Source organism: Pseudonaja textilis, chromosome 5, assembly GCF_049901715.1.
Source record: "Pseudonaja textilis isolate UNSWEBS1 chromosome 5, rPseTex1.2, whole genome shotgun sequence".
NCBI lineage: Eukaryota > Metazoa > Chordata > Lepidosauria > Squamata > Elapidae > Pseudonaja > Pseudonaja textilis.
The window spans coordinates 52,880,256-52,893,585 of NC_141994.1; the positions used below are offsets into that span (position 1 = coordinate 52,880,256).

Genomic DNA, 13,330 nt, shown 5'->3' on the forward strand with positions numbered 1-13,330 from the left:
ATTGGTCCCAACAATCCTGGGCTTATCCAATAAATATGAATTGCTTGCTGTATATTAGAAACAAATGGTTGTCTGCAACAACCGGCCACTCCCAAACACCTCCTATTTATTTCCCAGAGAGGGAGGGGCTGGCTATCATCTGTGAACCAGAGATATGTGTATCCCTGAGAGCCAGCTTATTGCTTTCCTTTGCTCTCCTCTCCTTTGTTCTCCTCTCCTTTCCATATGCGCATCTGGGATGACCCCCTTCTGTTCCTCCCTCTCACTCAGGTCAGGCCCCAAAGACAGCTTTCTCTCCACCTGGGGAAGGACGGAGGCCCTGGCTCTGCCTCTGTCTCTGGTGCTGTTTCCTTATCAGAGCCTTCCAAAGGCTCTGAAGCTGGCCCAGGCTCTGCCTCAACCTCCTCCTCCTCCCCCAACCTCCTGACTCTGCAGCTATCTCTGCTGGCAGCCAAAAGGCCGGAACAAAATATTAGAAAGTCATTTTCATTCTAAGTTTTTATTTTCCAATTTTTCAAAACTGTTCAAAAATATTTTGCAGCCTCTAACTACTATTCTTATTCAATTAGCAGTATGATATGTATGCAAGCATAAATTATTTTGCATGAAAATATTTTTAGCATTACAAATATGTGCTGTATGGTTCCAATGTTTATTTTATTCATAATATACATGTACATTTGAGTTGCCCATGGAAAACAAATGAAAGAAGATGCATTTTGGCGTAGATGTTTTACTAATACAATAACACATACTTTATATAACTGAAATATAATATAATATATAATGTAATTGAAAACGAGAATTAAAAGAAATATAACAGCATGTTATAAACTCCTCGTGCTACTATTCTGAAACTAAGAAAGGGTTCTAGTATAGATCTGCAGCTTCTTTAGATCTGACCTCTATAGTTTGGTGAAATCTGACCTTTATGAGTGACTAGGATTCAGCACTTTCCATTATAGAGTATCATTATTCCTATGACCAAGAATGTTTAAACTGTAGTCCTATGAAATAGTATTACACGCAGACAGGCAAAGCTACAGTTTCAGGAAGACAATTTGCCCGTACATATTCCATATATCAGTGGTGGCTAACCTTTTCGGGCTCCTGTGCCAAAACTTGTGCGCGCGCTTCCGCACACATGCTCACGTGCCAGCACTCAGAAGGCAATGTGCACGCCCCCTGCACATTTGTGCACAATCCCCACCCCACCCCCATACCTGCACTGCGCCTCCCAGCTGATTTTTGGCCTCCCAGAGGTTTGAGGACAGCTGCAGCCTTTGCAGGCCAAAAAATAGGCCCATTTTGACAAAGCGGGCCTATTTTCCGACCTACAAAGACTACTGAACCAAAGGGCCTATTTTCGGCCTGCAAAGACTGCAGAAGCTGTCCTCAAGCCTCTGGGAGGATGAAAAGGCCTCAAATGGGCCAAAAATCAGCTGGGAGGCGCGTACATGCGCAGTGAGGTAAGTTTGCCTGTGGCTTGCATGCCAGCACAAATGGCTGCCATAGGTTCACCATCACGGCCATATATGATCTCTTCCCCCCTTCTACAAAAGGTGGGGCTTTTTCTTGAAAACCCATGAATTGCACTAGCAGATCATACCACAGAAATTAACAGGATTTCTTTTTACTGTACATGCACCAGTTCAGCAAAGATCTCCTTGTATAAGCAATTATTCCTGCTGAGTAAGTCTTTCCCCAAATTGTACCTAATCACAGCACAAAAACCACACATTTTTTTTTGGGGGGGGGGGAGGTGTCCAGTCTCCTTGACATTACTTTCAGCTTATCCCCAGCCCACAAATCAGAAAGGCTCAAGACACTCTTAACTGTTCTGGAGTTAAATTATTGTTAGCATTTTCTTCCTTATTCTAACAGGGTTCAAGTGCAACCTCAAGGTATGTAAAATCTGTTGGGCTTGAGAAGGAAGAAAGTGCCGTGATGGAGAAGGATGCATTAGCAAAATAGCAAATTTTATGACAAAAAAAATTCTACCAAGGCTTGTTTATGGCATGACTAGGTACCAATGGGAAAAGGCCTGTAGCCTGTAATTCTAATATTAATTATATTCATTTTATTCATCTTAAAAGCAACATTTAAACAAGAACAAAAGAAGCAGTCATTTGGGCCAAATTTTAACAGAGGACTAATATCTGACTACACAAAATAATCCCTGTAAGCTCATCTACCCACCTCCCCCGAAAGTTGATTTTCAACTTCCAAAACTCTCCTGGGACCTCTTCTTTAGGTTTTCGCTTAGATATCATTCAAGTTCAAAATTGTTGGATTTGAAGGGTTTTCCCCAAATAAACATCTAAGCGGCTGCGTTCAAGGCAACGAAAAGACTTGTAAGGCTGGAACATGTTTGTAACTCAGAAACGTAGGTGAAGTTTGGTGGTTGGGGGGGGCGGAGATTCCACACCACTTTGCCCGACCTCGAAGCAAGCTTTTGCCAAAGCGCCAGGGGCAGGAAATGTAGCTCCCCACCCCGCATTTCTCTCTGCGCTGTCGGGCCATCCTTTTCCTCCTCGATCAGCGTGCGTGGCAGTCACCCTTCCCACCCCTGCATTATGGAACTCGGGAGGCGGCGCTCGCCGTTGGGCAGGAGGGCTGAGATGAAGCCCGCCTGAATTCCGTGCCTTCCCTCCCGTCTCTCCGTGCCGAAATTGAATGGGGAAGCAGACCCTTCTCCCAGCTCCAGCCGCTTTTCTCCTCGGGCGGCCTCCAAGCGCGCCACAGTGAAGTCTCCATCTCGCTCCGACGCTTTCAGAGTCCAAGAGGGTCAAGGGCGCCTCGCTCAGCTTAAGCATGTCATCCTCCGCGGCCAAACAAAGGAGCAGCAAGAACAGCAACCCCGAAAAAGGGGCCCATTCCAACCAACCCGATGACGTGGCAAGAAGCCGTCGCCGCCACCGCAGCCCCGGCCCACTCCAAAGGCAGCAAAGGGGCTCTCCGCCGTCTGGCGGGGGCAAAGCTGCCTCGTTCTGCAGCTGCGGCGCCATCCTGAACTTTCTCCTGTCCGCGACTTTCTTGGCAGCCGCTGCAGCCTCTGGCTATTTCATCCACCACCTTCTGGGGAAGTCAACCAGATCAGCCTGAGGCAGGAAAGCTGCACCAGGCAGCGGGAAGAGCTGACCCGTTCCTTTGAAGACGCCGTGCAAAAGGTAGTTGGGAGGATAATACAGAAATAAACATTTCTTCCCTACGGAGGGCCGAGTGCAGCCCTTTCAAGGCCACCGGGTGAGTGGGTGGTGGGGAGTCGGAAGCCGTCCACCATTATGCCCCCGTTTTGATTGCACCGAACTGTGTGGCGATATTTCGACTTGCTTGAAACGCCGCCAAATTTGCTCGCCTGAAGCAACAGCGCCGAAGAAGGCGGCTTTTTGTATCTCAAGCGGGTGGCACTTGAGGTGTTGTCTTCCCGCGGAGGAAGGTGGAGGAGGCTGCTGATGGGCTCCCTCTCGTTACTTGGGTTGAGAGTGGCGGAATTGCTTGTGCCAGTTCAAAAAAAAAAAAAAGCATTTTTCCTCCCAGGGATTTTTTTTCTTGCAAGCCACGTTTTAGCACGTGTGGTCCATGCGCCGCATGACTATGCCCAGCATGGCGTTGCAGAGAATAGCTGGCCAATAAAGTTGAAGTTTTCGGGAGAGAAAAACAACTATTGAGGATTAACAACGGATTGTTTTCTGATAATTTGGAATATCTTTTAGTCTTCGCCAGACAGTATGGCCGAGCGAGAGACAGTGGACGCCAGAGCCTTGCGCAGTTGGGGTCGCTGGCTTTTCTAGTTTTTCCTGTTTGTCGTAAAAATCGGGTAATAAAAAATTACAAGTTTTCTCAGAGCCAATCAAGTAGTATTTACTCTTTCGGAATTGCCCTCAGGTTGCAGCCACCCAACGTACCCTAAGTTTTTGTGAGTCATAACACATACTCGAATCTTGACTACAAAAGTTAACGTTGCAGTGTTTGCAATAAGTACTTTCGGTTGGGTGAAAAATAATTGAATGCTTATTCCGGCTTTTCCCAAAATGGTGCCCTTAGGAGTTACTGGACCAATTCCAATACTTAGATTTATTGAGGAATAAATTGAAATCCACTAACTAGGGAGTGGCCCATTTTGTCTAAAGTGGATTAGAATATTAATTCACTCTTAAATATTTGGATATTTAATTACACATTTTACCTTTTTTTTAAAGAACAAGTCTCCAAGATTTCTATGAACAAATTGCAGATTGCTCAGCAAAGCTATAGAGGAAGTTTGTGGGCCACAGATTGCTCTGTTCAGTAAAGTTTCATCTTTAAGTAATCTAAATCAGTGGTTCTTTTGAGGTGCTGGATTTTCAGTAATTGGCTTCTTAAACTTCTGCTCAAAGGCCACTGGGAATTGTAGTTTTGGGATGAGGAGGGCATAGCTTCACCATATAGTTGAGAACAGTTATTTTATGTAATCACAGAATTATCTTTCAATCTGTTCTGTTTGCAACTAAGGTATAAGACTTAGAAAACCAAAGTTCCTAGGGTTTTTCAAACTACTTCTTTTAATGTTTTTAGAATTTTAAGATTCCATTATACTGTTCTGTAAGATCATTTTTTTAAAAGTTCACTTAAACAGAGCCAATTTTCTATTTCTTATTAATGAGAGTTCCAAGAATTTTTTTACCTGATACTTCCATGGCTTGAAAAACTCTATCTAGTACAGTTCTATCTAGTAAAGTTCTATCTAGTACAGAGTTTCTTAACCTACTATGGACTTCCAACTCCCACAATTCCCTGAGCAGTCCACACACTACATATTAAAGCTGCTGAAATTGTGGAAACACTGGTTTAGTGAATTTATGACACAGGTAGATTTGAAATGGGGTGCTCTGTGATTAATCTGTGGTGCAGTACTGTGTGACAGGGTTTTAATTTAAAATTATGTGCCCAGATTTGTGGTGTATGTACTAAATAGATAAAGCAAATATAAGGTTTTTCAGTAGCACCAAGGTATACCATTCTGCTTGTGTCTCTGTGGTTGAAATTGCCCTTTGGGTTAGGTTGTATTTAGAATCTGCAATGGTTAAAGGAAATGTGTACAACCACCACGCCCCCATAGGCAAAGTTTGACACGGCCCAAATTTTCTGTACAGAATGGGTTTATATCGGCTGTGAAAGTGAATGTATTTACCTTCTATATTTATCTCCTACAAAGCAATATGTTTGTAATTGATATCAGCCATAATGTTGTTGGAACTAATGTACTAGAAGCTAGAAGCCTTACAACAGGGAAGTCTATAGCATATCCCTTTGCTCTTTAATAAAGGAAGGACATTGGCCACAATACTAAATACCATCTTGGTTGTTGGATGAGCAGAAAGTCTGCATATAAATCTAATGATAAATCAAAAACAAATTAAAACTATGCTTTGCTACTGTATATATACAGCTATTGGAGAGTAGAGTGCTTAAGTACAGAACACATAATTCAGTGGATTAATTTAGACTACTCTGTGGAAAATAAGATTTGTGAGTTTGCCTAATATTTATGTTCTGCAACAGAAAAGCATCCTGAGCACATACATACATGTGGCAATTTATTTGAAATTACAAATGCAATAGTTGCATAATTAAAGGATACCATATCTAATAATATGGACAACCAGCAAGTAGGAGGAAAAGTTAGTTTCCTGTGTCCCTGTGCTGCCATCTAGAGGTGGTTATGGTTTTCAGCCCAGATCTGGTAATCCTAATGAAATACTTTCATTGTATTGTAGTATGTAGCTTTTCATGCATATTCCATGTGAATCTGCAGCACAAAATCTAGCTATTGGTACAAAATCGGATTACAAACATGTTAGACTCCATTTCAAAAACTGCAGTTTTTAAATTCTTTTCCTTTATTTCCATCAAAAATGTTTGATAATGAAAGCTGCTTGGTATAAAAATACAAGATTGGTAAGAAATAATAATATCACAAGTAGAAAGTTACTAAAACTTTTAATCAGATCACTAAACTATCTTATACAATAAATATTATATATGTATTTAAGTCAATTATTTTGATGCATCATGTTGTCTGATTCTTCTGCTGTTAGTTACTGATCTTCCTATGTAGACACGATCCATTTCACTAGGCTAACCTTAATGTATTTCTATCTTTCAATTTCTTCTGTAGATGCAGTCTTTACAGTCTGCTTTGGGTGGCTTTTGAACTGACACTGAAAAATGCTCAGCAAAAACAAGAGATCACCGAGAAGACCGTCAGACAAGGGGCTAGTGAAATCAATCGCATTGGTGAAGTTCTCCAGAAACTACAAAATGAAACTCTTAAAGATTTATCAGATGGTATTCATGTTGTAAAAGATACCAGAGAAGAGACTTCGCGTCACTAGAAAACACTGTGGAAGAAAGGCTGACAGAGCTCACAAAATCTATAAACGATAATATTGCTGAATTCACACATATCCAGAAACAGAGCCAAGACGAAATCAATGAAGTTAAAAAAAAGGTGGCTTCACTTGGTGAAACAGAAACATACAAGCATGACCTTCAGATCTTGAAAGGCACTGTTGATGAGATGCAGAGATCCTTGAAAGCCAATGGGAAAAGTATAGAAACCTTGCAAAGTGCCTTAGATTTGATGGAATCTGATGTTCTGTCTGAAGTTAAAGCACTTCTCAGCCTTAAACAGGAACATGAGAAGTTTAAAGAAGTAGCTGATACAGAGCACCTTTGCGTTACAGGCTTTAGAAGAGAAAGTTCTTAAAGCAGAAGAATCTCTTTCTCATCTTCCATTGGAGCTGAAGAAACTCAGTGATGACTTGATGCACATCAAGTCTTCTGGTGGTATAGAAGACAGCTATGCATTCTCCAAAGATGACATAGAAAGTCTGCAGAAGAGCAATAAAGAATTGGAATCCAGGCTCAGATCTGTAGAAGAGAATGTTCAAGCTCCAACATCATCATTTGCACAGAGCACAGAAGGAACAGAACCTTCTATTTTCAAATATGACACAAAGCTAGCTGCGTTGGAAGAAGGTCTAGGTTCTATCCAGAGTACTATAGAAAAACGATATACAATCATTGACCGATACTGTGAGGAGTCTTGGGGAAGCACAGCTCTCAATCTATGGTGATGTTGATGAACTAAGAGAAGTCTGAATGATCTACCAAATAATGCTGATGCACTCGATCATATCCAGAAACAAGTTCTTGCTTTGCTGGACCAAGAAAAGTCTTCAAGTTAATGTAGGGCAGTCTGGAGATAATAAGGCAGAACTCTCTTCTGTTAAAGATTCTGTTGATGAAGTGCGATCTTCTCTTGGTCAGGTAGAATCTGACTTAAAAATGCTTAGGACGGCAGTTGACAGTTTAGTTGCTTACTCAGTGAAAATCAAACCAACGAGAACAATGTGCAGACAATGAAGGATTCCTTAGATGACATAAGGAATGACTTGGATAGGTTGTTTGTGGAAATGGAAGATATACATGATATAGTTTGAGTATTGAGCTTGTTTTAACTCTGAATTACCAAAAAAAAAGAAAAAGAAATTATTTTCCTATCCAAAGGAGCTTTGTTGTTTTGTTGTTGTGGGAAGTTGGTGGAATGGAAAAGGAGCTTATTGATGTCTCTGGAAAAATGTTAAAACAATCCAGTTTGGTAGGTCCTATTATTTCTACTACTTTAATTGCTAGGACAAATTAATTTGTTTATGCAGCTTAATCTGTAGTGCACTGGGTGAGGGTGTGAACCCAAGAAGCAAATTATGGTGGCCATTGCCCTCTTAATTTAACAAACATGGGACTCCATCATACTCAAAAGCTGTCCCATTCCTTTGAAAACTGATATACATATGCATTATATTGCATACATCAGTCTTCTACCATTGAAATAAAGCAGCCAATCATAGAAGGTTCTATGTATTAAAATACACAAAGGGGTGTAATTATATATAATATATAGAGTATTCATATGAAAATTATTGTATGGAATAATTACATTTGAGTTTGGATTCTTCCATGCTCGTCAGCCATTCCACAACAAAATGTAACCATTCCACAACAAACCAAAGGTGCTTTTGATGTGTCCAGAGGCAGTAAACAGGCAATATTGGATAGAACTTTTGCCATTATAGTAGTGCCTTCTTTTGGGGCAGCTTACTGTGATGTCAACTGAATTTGCATTTACTATTTCTGCCTAATTCATTGGTGCAAAGATGTATGGGGTCAAGGTAGGGAAATAATAAAAACGGGAAAGATAAGCATGGAACATATCCCCCCCCCCGGAACAAAGGGCAATAAAAACAGAATTGTTCCTGCATATAACATTTTTCTTATGATATAACATGCAACAGTGACATCCAATGTTAAGTGCCTTACGGTTTTCCTATTACTGACTTGGATGAAACAAAAATTAGGCTTGAGATTGATTATTTAAAAAGTCCACAATAAATTAAAAACTACCTTTGGATTTGAGTAATTCTTCAAAGAAGAGATATTCATAATGTTCATTTTACAGAACCACTGAGTTTTACAGTTGGGAGATTCTTGTTTATCTTCTTTAGAAAATATCACCCTGGTTCTTCTGTTGATTTATACATAATTGTTGAGAAAGATAAACAGACGATGACTGCACAAAGAATGCTTGCAGCATCAGTAGTAGATGTAACAGGAGTAATCCTCATGAAGGAAGGTGTACAGTAGCCATTTATAACATAAGCAGTGTATTCAATAACTGCTTCTGTAGAGATAAAATGCCTTAAAAACCAGAACTATGCCTTGTATTGAGATCAAGTCATTATTTTTTGGGAGTGCTTTTATTGTCTTTTTTGTGGATCTTGAATGACTGTGTAGTTGGCTGTGAAATAACTTTCTTGGTATGTGTAATTTGAATAAATAAATACTTATTCTGGTTGCAGTCAACCAATTTTTGTAGTTTTGAAAAAACAGTAATTAGATAAGGGACAAAACAGACGTAATAATTTGTATTATTAATTTATTTGAGGCCTTAAGTTTTGCTTACTAAATAGCTGCTACTATTTAAACTGTCATGGACTATGTTGGGATTCATACATCTATTCCTACTCATCATTTTTTTTACGTTATTTGTCTGCAAAGCAGCATCACATACAGCTAAACCCAACATAGTAGCATTTTTATACTACAAGAATAGATTGCATTAGACTGCAGGATTATTATTCTGAGAAAATAAATATAATGTAATATATTAGAATATAAAGTATTTTATATCTCTAGTCATGGGATGGATTAGTTAGCTAGTAAAGAGGGTAATGAAATACAGAAGATCAGTTCAAGGCAGTTCACACATTGAGCTAAACTATGACATATTTTTAAAACTTTAGTTTTATATGTTTGGTGAACATATGGCTCAGTGTGTGAATGAGGTCTCCTTGGCTTATTTAAAACTGCTTAGAATAAAACCTGACTTAATAAGAAATGTGAATCCAGATATTTTTCCATGGATACCAGCCACTCATAGAACATCTTTCATTTAGCTAAAGAGAAATTATTGTATTCTGCATTCCAGTATTTAAAATACAGCTATTCCTTGACTTTATGACCATAACTGAGCCCAAAATTTCTGTTGCTAAGTGAAACAGCTGTTAAGGGAATTTTGTCCCATTTAACAATCTTTCTTGCAACAACAGTTAAGTGATTCACTGCAGCTAAGTTAGTAACATGGTTAAGTGAACGTGACTTTCCTATTGAATTTGCTTGTCAGAAGATTGCAAAAGTGATCACATGACCCTGGGATATTGCAACCATCATAAACATGAACCAGTTGCCTAGCGGCCCTAGCCTCTGAATTTTGATCACGTGACCACAGGGATGCTGCAGCAATCATAATTGTGAAAAACGGTCATAAGTCACTTTTCAGTGTTGTTGCAACTTCAACAAACGGTTGTAAGTCAAGGAGTACCTGTACACATTTTGTAGTAAACCATGGCTGCATGTGTAATGTTTGGTGAGGAGAGCCAGGACCAACCTTGGATTCTCTTTTTGCTTCTGTAAGGTTTTATTGTCCATTACCCAAAAGGAACAAAAGATACCATTGATAATTCTTTCCTTGGAAAACCCCAGGCCGTATTTTTTTCATAATTGTGGGTTGAAAGGACATGGGAAGAGCAGCACTGTATCCACACATCGTTGCTTCATTGGTATCGCAGTGGCTGGGGAATTGTCCAACAGGAGCAGGACAGCAGAATCCTCCTATTTTAGTTCCCTGCATGGGTTTAACTCAGAGGTCTCCAAACTTGGCAACTTTAAGACTTGTGGACTTCAACTCCCAGAACTCTCCAGCCAGCTATGCTTGTGGACTTCAACTCCCAGAATTCTCTAGCCCTGGGAATTGAAGTCCCCAAATCTTAAAATTCCCAAGTTTGGAAATCCCTGGTTTAACCCATAAGCAATTCCTATCTGCTTCTGCCTAAATCTGCATTGTTGTAAAATGAAACCAGACGCTATCAAGTATTTTAAAATACATATTTACTAAAATTTTGCACAGCCATACTTCCTGCAACTAAAACTACATGCTGAAACATCTAAATTCTGGGACTAACATTTCAGACTAAAAGCTTACCCGTCCTCAGATTTCTACTCGAGAATACTATTAAACATACATTGTTTTGGTGGAGATACAAGTGTGGATAAACATTCTGTTTTAAAGACTACTTACAGAGATTAGGTGCAGCAACAACCACAAAAATGCAGTTCTTCTGATACCCATGCTTTTATACTTGTGTTAATTTATGTGCAGCTTTGGGGAGTCCCCTGTTCTTATTCTTGGTTTGTTTCCATTAACCTGTCTTACTCATTTTTTCTTGAGTGGGCAAATACCCTTTCTCCAGCTACTCTTTGGCACTGGAGATAGCAATAGCATATAGACTTATATACCACTTCATAGTGCTTTACAGCCCCCTGTAAACAGTTTACAGAGTCAGCATATTTCCCCAACAACTTGGGTCCTCATTTTACCCACTTTGGAAGGATGAAAGGCTAAGTCAACCTTGAACCAGTGAAGATTGAACTGGCTATGGGCAGAGTTAGCCTCAACACTACCTTCTAACCACTGCGCCATCATGCTTCCTATGAAGAAAAGAATATTCATACTTCCTGAAGAAAATCATTCTAGGTGTAAAATGCAAGTTTTCCCAAATCCATTATCTTGGTTCTAAAACAATTCTGATGACTGAAGTTTCTTTTGGTATATTTTGCAATTTTTCTAGGAATTCAAAATGAAGCTATCCAGTCTGAACTTCCATGGTTGATGGTTGATTTGACCCAACATTTTAAACCACTACAACAAACTGATTTTTTTTGGCAAATATATAAAGTATATGTTTTAAATTAGGAATAGTAACTTCCTACAAAATATCCATATAGCATGGGAGAGGGACAGGATTTAGGAAGGTGGCGGAAACTAGACTCCTTTTTAAATAGAATGTGTTTTGCCACTATTTTGATGGTTTTTATTGTCCCTCATGGATGGTGGTGGCGAAATCTAAAAATAAAATCTAAAAATAAAAACGGTGGCGAAATCTAAAAATAAAACAAAAAGCAATGATTTAGGATCCTCTGTTCTTTCAACCTTTTTGTTTTTATTTAGCTGAATTATATATATATTTTAATTAGCCTGCAATTGAAAGGAAGTCCTATGGCTAGAGCATGTGTGGCTGAGTGTTAGCCATGGGGTCCTTGATGTTCTCTGATAGTTTTCTTGCAGATGTTTCATTACCAAATTGGATAACATTATAAGCATCAGCTATTTCAGTTGTGTGATGTTTATATCACACAGTGGGAGAATATTACATGAGGCTATTATCCAGGCTAATTGAGTGCTACTTGGACATGGTGTTAGTAATAATAAAAATGAAAAGCTAAAAATAATAGAAACAAAGGATAGATGAAGAAACTGCATCTATAAATAGATCAATTTGTATAGTAACCATAATACAGTTTGCTTGATTCTGCATGGAAGTATTTTGCAGACTTAGTTATTGGTTTGAAACCATACTTTAATGTGTTGACAATGAGCAAATTGGACCAGTTGTGGCTTATTTAATAAACTATGGTTCAGTACAATGGGGAAAACATGGAACTGTATTTCTTAAAATGGTAAAAGCTACAATTTTAACAACGTTTCTTGGTTCTCAAACACCTAACTCACTGGTATTAGCCTTAGATAATGGTGCTTTTAATCCTTCTGAGTCAAGAAATGAGACACAACGTGTAAGTGTATGGGTAATTGTAAAGATTTGTCTTCATATCCACATTTAAAAATACATTGCATTATGTGTGGTATACATCCACACATCAATAGGAGAGCCAGTTTGGTTTATTGGTTAAGACATAAGGCCTAGAAACCAGGAGACTGAGTTCCAGTCCAGCCTTAGGCATGAAAAACCGGCTGGGTGACCTTGGGCCAGTCATTGTCTCTAACCCAACTCAAATCTTTGGGTTGTTGTGGCGAAAACAGGACGAGGAAGGAGTGTTAGGTATGTTTGCTGCCTTGAGCTATTTATAAAAATAATAAACAGGATAAAAATAAATAAGGCACTTTCAAAATAGCATGGTGATACACATCATATACATTAGTATCACATTGACTTACATTAATACCTCTGAACATCTTCTAATTCTTTCTGTGAGGAGAATAACATTGCAAGATTCTGTTACCATATAATTACCATTAAGTATTGACCTACACGAAATTGGTTTCCGGGTCCGGTTTTCCTTGAAGGAGTGACAGTAGAGATGAACAAACACAACCTCAGTGCTACCTGTGCCCCTCAATATCTCTTACTTTGAGTACAGAAGAGAAAGTCTCCAGTTCAAGAATGTCTTCAGAGATATGAGGTTCTTGGCTTTGTTTAGTAAATCTCAAGAACCAAGTGATCCTGAACATCTGAGCTGTGAACATCCAGAGAATTTAACACTGGAACAGTTGGACACTGTCATCTAGTGATAATGTGGTAATACTACCTAGAATTGCCTTGCCAAACAAGGTTCAAGGCTTGATTCTCAGTATTCCATAAAGAACACTGTTTTCCTGTCAAGTATAAACCTGAATTTATGATAGTGTTAAAAACTGAGTAGGAGAAGAAAAAACTGACCAGAACTGAGGGGGCTTGGAAAAGTCATAGTCAAACAGATCAAGAGTGAAAATGTTTTTGTTTTACAACTCTCTATTTTTAAGTGCAGGAAGAAAACACCACCATTCTACATGTGTCCAACTTTAGTTTTATATATTTATATATTGATAAATTGGTTTATAATTACTATGCTCTGTGGATGTATTACATTTTTAAAACATAATGAAGAACGG

General features: G+C 39.0%; 1 pseudogene across 1 annotated transcript; it reads left to right on the top strand.

Moving 5' to 3' along the window:
- The first annotated feature begins 2,621 nt into the window (after positions 1-2,621).
- LOC148125652 (cytoskeleton-associated protein 4-like) lies at positions 2,622-8,907 on the top strand (annotated as a pseudogene). Its single transcript, XR_015743906.1, has 2 exons — positions 2,622-3,170; positions 6,161-8,907. The product of XR_015743906.1 is annotated as a cytoskeleton-associated protein 4-like (transcript).
- The last annotated feature ends 4,423 nt before the right edge of the window (positions 8,908-13,330 follow it).